We start from the raw sequence: 8,398 nt of genomic DNA on the forward strand, positions 1-8,398 counted from the left end.
TGAACCACAGAATAACTTTAAAAGAATTTCTTTGAAAATTAAATGTCACTAGTGCATGGTTTTTCCAGTTGCTGTTATAACAGTTGGAAAGAAAGAAAAAATATCTGAAGCGTTTCAGATAAATTTTCTGAAAGAAACATAATGTGGTTTGCACATTTAATTCTTAGATGAACTAAAAAGAGAGTGGGGCTTTTCTAGAATTAGGTGATTCTGGACAGCAGGTGTTGGGAATGCCCACCTTATGTTCACTGCACAGCAGGGCCATTGCAGCTTTGAAATTCCCCATCATACCAGCTGCAATTTTACAGAGCCAAGACTAGAAAAACAGTTATGATTTGTGTCACTGCAACTGTGAGGAGCTATGCAAAGGTGGCTTATTGGGATGGGGCTGTGCCATCTTTTACCATTCCTGAAATATGCCAAATCAAAACAAAACTGGCAAACTCCATCTCCATTCAGCTGCCTGGCTGTTCACTGGCCCCACCCATCAGAATCCTAATTATGCCATAGCAGCCTGGACAGTGGAGCCAGATCATTGGAGGTCTTTGGAGTATTTAAAGAGATTTACTGGTTTCTGAGCACAGTTCAAGGTGTTGATGTTGTCCTTTAAAAGTCTGTCATGGCAACCAAGGAACTCGTGGGGTGGCTTTGGACCCACCACCCTCTCTTAGCCCAATCTATTGCACAGAGGTATTGTAGGAAAAAAGTGATGGCTAATTAACTTCAGCTCTTGTATAGATCAGAATGGGGAACCAGCAATGCTGGTTCAGGAATTCTGGAGTTTAAAGTCCATGGTTCCACCACAAAACCGCGGACGACAAAATCGCGCTCGACGAAAGCGCGTACGTGACGTCATCACAGTGCGACGAAAACATCGCGCTGTGATCAATAAATGTAAAAATAAAGCGAAAACCTTACCCTAACCCCCCAAACCTAACCCTAAACCTAACCCTTAACCTAACCCTAAATCTAACCCTAAACCTAACCCTTAACCTAATGCTAAACCTAACGCTAACCCTTAACCTAACGCTAAACGTAACCCTAACGCTCTAAACCTAACCCTAACCCTTAACCTAACCCTAACCCTAACCCTAACCCTTACCTTTATGTGAATCGGCTTGCTTTATTTTTATTTTTATTTCAATTTTTAATTTTTTTCGTCGCGCTGTGATGACGTCAAATGCGCGCTTTTGTCGAGCGCGCTTTTGTGGACCGCGGTTTTGACGGGTCACGAAAGTCCATAGTTTGTAAAGTTGCTGTAGTTGTCCACCCTTTGTATAGGTGATGATGATAGCAATCAGGGGACAAATCTTTCATGGATGGCATTTAATGCTTGGAACAGGGCTATAAAAGTTAAGGGGAGTTTTACTGCAGTGTTGCTTCTGAGTGCAAGAATCCAAAATAAAACCAATATGAAACATAAATGACACCCTGTGGGATGCAGAGGTCGAGGAGTGTTGGACTAAGAACAAGGAAACCCAGGTTTCAGTCTGCTCTCAGCCTCAGTTACTGGGTGACTTTGAACCAGGAAACTTGGTCATCCCAAACTATTTAACAGGGAGGTTGTAGAGGGAAATAGGAGAGAGTATCATTTATGATACCTGGAGCTTCTGAATGACAAACAGAATATAAATCAAATAAGTAAAAATAAGAAAGTGGGAAGATTACAATTATTTCCCTGTCCTGACTCAATTCATACTTATTGGACTTTGGGTTTCATTCTTTTCTGAATTTTACAGAAATATTCTTTGCTCAAAATATTCCCTAAAATCCACAATTTACTAAAAAATAGTCATTTAGAGATGTATAGATTTTGATGAAGTATGTTTAGAAAGTAATTCTGTATGTGAAAATATACTTTATATAAAGGTGTGTTCAAAATAAAGACAAATGCATTTGCATATGCATTTGAAATTTGATACATTCCTATGTACAGGTAAAGGTATCTGTTCCTACATAAAAGAATTACTGTTCTATTACATAATTTCCGATGACCCAGTCATTTTGTATTGTTAGTATTTTTAATTAAAATTTGATGATGTGTGATTGACTTTTGCATTAATTATTCTTTCATTTCTTGGTGGGGGATAGGTCCGCTGTTACACCTGTTCATTGTAAAGGTGTGTTGTCCTTATCTCTGCTAGCCCAAATAATAGATGAGATTAAAGTTTGGTACAGATGAAAAAAAAATCCCAAAGAGAGAATGAGGTCCAAATCAAGAGGCTAATTGCTATGGATTAATTGCAATACTTTTTCCACTACTATTTCCGCTTTAAACCAGCCATAGGGGAAGATGCCATCTGGACAAGCCCTTAGTAAATGAAAAACGTGTGTGCACGCTCTCTCTCTCTTTCTCACACACACACCAGTTTGCTTGGCACAAGTTCAATTTCTTTTATTCACCAGCTGCTAAGTCATTTTCATATATCTTGCGGCTTCCTTCAAATGAAAACACACCTGTTCTTCTAACACTGTACCCATTTTCTGTTGGCTGCCTGCTCATAAGAAATCCAAGATCATTTTTATAAGAGGATTGTCTGACAATTTCTGAATTTGTTACCATTTAAAACAGCTTTGTGTTGAAATTTTGTGAGTGATATGCGGATGGGGGTGGGGGGAGAAACAAGAAAGGTATAACTTTAGCTTGTACAGTTTAGTCTGCAGACCCAACCTGAAAGTAAATAAGAATTCTAGGGAATACCTGTTTGAAGGTGCAATGTAAATTAAGGAATTGAAAAACTGTCCCTCCAACCCCCAATTGGTAGTTGCTTTACTGATATCTTAGGCATACACCTGAAGGTACGTACTTTTCCCACTCATAAGACACACTTCCAAGTAAAAACTGGGATAATCAGATGGCATTCTTCTATTTGAAAGTAAACTTAGCATTACTCCTACTGACTTACCTAAACAAATTCTATAGGCACCTGAAATTATAGACATATCAGGGCAACTGGTAATAGAATGGCCACTCATAGAGCACATGTAAAAGCACCACTTACATACTTCTGTGTACACATACAGAATTAGTTGACACAGAACACCAAACAATGAGAAAAGAGAGGATACATTTGTGTAGAGAGTGCTCTGGATGTGTGTTTCTTAAAAATAATGATTTGCGTGGAAACAGGAGGAATTTGGAAACCAAATTCCTATCCAAAACCTCTTAGTAGATACAGTACACCTTAGAATTCTTTGCAACCTTTCCCAGTCATCCTAATCATGGCTCTTCCCCTCAAGATAGTTTATGAGATTTTTAAAAATACCTTAAGTCACTCATATTACAACCCCAACATCCCCTGTTGTTTTGATTGCTCTGCCTGGCATCAATGCTGGGGTGGCGTCCATGGCTTGTATTGCTCCTGGCTGTGTCTTCAGATGGCAAAGGGGGCAAGAGAATACCATCTTTTCTTTTTTTGCATGATTTTCAGCAGGATGACATAAAAAAAAGCCAGTGTCTTTGTAAAACTTTGTATAGCTCTATTTGGTATCTGTGTTAGAAAGGAGAAGCTGCTCTCTGCTAGCCCCAATATTTATCCCCAATTCTTTCAGTTTCCTAGAATTTTGCCACTAAAACTGGGGAAAAGGGGACCCACCCCAAAGTGGGAGATATCACAATGCTGTGAAGTCAGGGACTCCTGCATACAAGAAGAAAAGTATTATGTGGGGAGGGCAGAGGTATGGGGCTATAATTCTTTGTCTCTGTTAAAAAAAGATGTTCATTATAATGTTTGAGAAAGGAAAGAATATCAACTTTCAGGAGAGGGACTTTATCTTCAATTATAACATTGGTTAATTATAATTGGTTAAGAGTTGGATTGAGTCACTTTCATAATATGAGTCAAGTCATGGGACCGAACTAACCTGGATTATATTTTGTACCATGTGGCTTGATGGAGGGAAAGATTAAATGTTTTACCTGTGCAAAGCCTTGCGCAGGTGGTATCTTCCCCTATAAGTGACTCTGGGACTTAATACCTGTATTTTTCTGCAGATTAATGATCCACGTAGGCTGCAAACTCTTCTCTTCTTCTTACTTGCTCCAAATTGCTTCTCTGTCTAGCTCTTAGGAGAGCTTTTAATTATCCTTGCGGTGTATTGACCGTCATCCAATATATCCCGAGTGCCTACGAAATCATTGTTCTGATATTTTCATTTTATGTATTTATTTGTTTTTCCTTTCCATCTTTTTTTAAAGTTCCAATCTGCATTTCTCCCATCTGGTTAGTCCAGCACTCTTCTTAATTAGTAAAATGCCATCCTGTCAGATTCTCTTCTGCCAGGAAAGTCATTCAGTTACCAGATCACTTCTTCACCTCCATCATATATCAGTACATTTTAAAACTGAAACACATCATATTCATTCTCTCTCTCTCTCTCTCTCTTTCTCTCTCTCTCAGAGCGAGCAAAACTAAGAGACAGTAATACTAATTAAGGATAATTTCACTGTAGTCTCTCAATTATCACAGTCCTTGGGATATAATATTTAAAAGTATAATAAAATACTTACCTGAACTCCATTTCAATTAACCTTTATTTACAAATTACAACAAATGCAGTAAACAAAAATAAACTTTCTTCTCATTCCCTCTCCCCATTAGACCATTAGCTGTTTTTATTCTTCTATAGACATAATCATGTAAATTCCCAAAAAATAGTCTTAAATAGTAGGTGAGCTATATGACTAAGGAAATATGTTATAATGTTCATTATCATTATAATTATTGTTGCTACTGTTATTGTTGCTTTATTCATTTCTTCCCTTAAGGAACCACTTAAAGAGAACATGTTGGCTATTAAATCATAAGCCTTATGTTGAATGTATCAGTTATATTACAAAAACATAATTATTTTGCTTCCATCTACCAATTACACCAAATAGAATGCCAACCATTTTCAAATTACTGGATGAGAGAAGTTTATTTATTCATAAACTGAAGAAATAAAACTTCAGCCAGTCAAACAGCCCAGCATATTGGAAAAACAAAACAATCTTTCTAAAAAAAAGCCTATTAATGTTATAATAAAATGATAAGAACCATTACTAACATATGGGGGCATATGGGGGCTATTCAATTGCTCTGTAAACAATTTGCAAAAAAAATGGGAAATCGGGCTTAAGGAGTGAATTGGGTCTTCTGCTACCTACCACCATGACCTGTCTTAAAAAGAAGGGATGGTTAATTTTATTTAACCTTTCCATAAAAGTTCATTGAAATCCATCAGCTGACCTTACTGATCTCAAAAAGTGAAGCCAGGTTTAGTTCCACGGGAGAAATTCTACTGCTGGAAGTTGACTCGGAAATAAGAAATAAAAAAAAAGGAATGGCAATATTTTATTGCTGCCAACAAAATGTCCAGAAATTCATCAGCAGTGAACAGGGGTGGGTTCCTGCCAGTTGTAACCTCTTCCACAAATCTACAGTGCCGTTTAGAACCGGTTCCAGCTCCCCCCGCCCGTCCGCACCACGCTTGCCCCACCGGACGCTCACTGATTGGCTGGCTCACCACCTCTAAGAGTCCTATCTAAACCTTAAAGTCTTAAAGCTGTCAAGTTTGAACATCCCTGGGATTTTTTTCTAAAGGGTTAGGGGTGCAAGGGTCTTGTAACATGACAGCTTTAAAACTTGCTCACTTCAATGCCAGAGTTCCTGAGCCAACATGACTGGAAGAGGAATTCTGGGAGTTGAAGTCCACAAGTCTTAAAACTGTCAAGTTTGAACACCACTGGGTTTTTTTTTCCTAAAGTGTTAGGGGTACAAGGCTCTTGTAACTTAACAGCTTTAAGACCTGCGTGCTTTAAATGCCAGAGTTTCTGAGCCAACATTTTGGTTGCTAAGCAAGAGCATTGTTAAGTGAGTTTCACCACATTTTACAAGTTGGCCATGCCCACCCAGTCACATGACTGCCAAGCCACTCCCACCCAGTCACATGGCTCGCAAGCCACTCCCACAAAGCAGGCCACACACACACAAGAGGTTCTAAAAAAATTTGAAACCCACCACTGGCAGTGAAGCTTTATTTGAAGGAGAATTGTAGTAGGACATGTTATGGATTGTATGAAAATCATTAATGAAAAGAAAATGCCATTTCCAGTCACCTCAGAATAAATGTTAATATGCCTTAACTCAGAGAGATAATTCATGTTTTGCAATTAAAATCTGAAAATAAACTCACCTACTTTCATCCATAAAGTGGGGAGGGGGGGAATCAAAGCCACCTCTATTGGGATTAAACTATGAATGAGCCTTTATCATTTCCAAATTTCTTCTTCAGGCAAGATAACACACAAGGGTTTCTAGAGTTTCCAAGCTTTTTGCATCTTTTGGGAGCTTTAATGGTTAAGAGTCCCCAAATGGCTGCTGTGAGTAATTGTTGTCCATTTCTCCAATTGCTAGTGGGGTGGGCAGCATTCACAATGTACTCATTGCATAAAAGAGCAAATTGGAGAAGCTAAAAGACAAATGATTTGTAATGGAACTGTAATACAAGCAGCTGGCAGGATATGAGCTGTCCTCTATTTGTTACAAAATGTTTCTAGGCCCACCCAGGATTCTAGAGGCATTCAGCACAGTAGGGATGGCAGCACTGGGGATCTAGTTTTTTACAGGATGCCCTGATTGAAGATCTGTTCACCAAAGAGATCCTTCTTTCCTTTGATCCTAGTTCCTTTTGCACTGCTGCACATACAGGTGATTGTTTCCTGAAACATTGTGGTCTTTGTTTGCAGTCGGGAAGGCCTAGAGCCTTGATGGTGAACCTAAGGCACGCATGCCACAGGTGGCACACGGAGTCCTCTCTGTGGGCACGTGAGCCATCGCCCAGCTCAGCTCCACTGCACATGCATGTGCTTCTCCTGCAGACCAGCTGATTTTAGGGTCACTGCAGCGCATGTGGGAGATGTGCACGCATGCATGGGGGCAGGTATGTGTGTGTCATATGCATGCACGGAGTGGGGGGAGCAGCCCCCCCATGCACCCAGCACACACTTTCGGCACACTTGGCCTATAGGCCACATCACTGGCCTATAGCAACTGCATATTAACAGATCGATGCAGGCTAGGTTAACACATCATACTACAATATGGTTTGCTTAAGTGACAGGATTTCTACATCACATTAAGCTATTCACTTGCTTCAGAAATTGCATTATCTCATAATAGGCAAACCTGGCCATTAGTTTCATTTAGCACTAATTCAGAATTGGCCAGTGTTTTTGGCAAGGAAATGGTAACCCATCCTTCCAATAGGTCAGTGCATGTCTAGAGATATTAGGTAGCCTCTACAAAACCCATTTACCCCTATCCAAAACCCCTTTCTTTAACTTTGATTTCTTGAATAAATCATAGTTGACCAGTTTACGCTTCATGCTAAGCCACAAACCATAGCTTAGAGACCACAATAGTTGGGTTCATACATTGCACTAAGCCAAAAAGAGGCCACTTTAGGTTCTAAAGAATTAGCCATTGTTTCACGTTACTTCTCAAACTTTGATGGGCTACTACTTTTTGCATTCATATATAGCTTCTTTTAGTTTAGTGGATTCCAGAATTATGCAGAATTAGGATTCCCAGTACAATAGCCATTGAGTCTCCAGGATCATGAGATGGAGGTGCATTCAGAATCACGCATGTTCCTGAAAAATAAGCCTGTTTATTCTAAAACACAAAAGAGTGACCATATATGGTGATACTATAAAAGCTGCAGAATCAGCCCCCTCTCCTACATGTAACTCTATGGAGTTTCCAGATAAACTAGTCATCCAGATACAGATTTTTTTAAAACCTGTCAAGCCTTTCTAAAAGGCATGACAAAAAGTATGATCTGCTGTGGGTTTGTTTTTATCAAAATGGGATCGGACACAAAACAAAGCTGAGCTTAATGAGAGTGCCTATGGCTTGAAATGTAGTAACTGAAGCTATTGCTATGAAAATACATTGGTGTTATCTTTTTCTGCTAGACAGCACATTTCCCTTCTCAAATGCTTCTAATTTGGTAAGGTGCACATGAGGTCTGAAACAGAAAATGTGCGGCAGAACACTTTAACTGCAATGTTTCTCTGTAAGAAAAAAAAGAAGAAAACGCTCTGCGTCCTCCTGGTTTTGCACAGGACATGTGGAAGATGGAGGGAACATATTTCGTTGCAAGATCTCAGTGGTAAGTTGAGACATAGAGGATTTTTCAGGACCCCATGAGCTGGGAGTAGTGTAGTACAGAAGTCAGCTTAGCTTGTCTTTCTCTCTAGCCTGAGATGGGATTCAGAGCTGAAAAATCCACATAGGAAAAGATAGGGTATCTTTTCTTTACCTAATTGTTAGAATTGGAACCTTCTAATATTTCTTCCAGCCTTCTTCTACTTGGATTTTATTCACGATTCAATAATTAGAAATTACTGTTG

This window comes from Thamnophis sirtalis, unplaced genomic scaffold (genome assembly GCF_051295495.1).
Source record: "Thamnophis sirtalis isolate CommonGarterSnake01/CBP01778 unplaced genomic scaffold, rThaSir2_p1.2 scaffold_1, whole genome shotgun sequence".
NCBI classification, from domain to species: domain Eukaryota; kingdom Metazoa; phylum Chordata; class Lepidosauria; order Squamata; family Natricidae; genus Thamnophis; species Thamnophis sirtalis.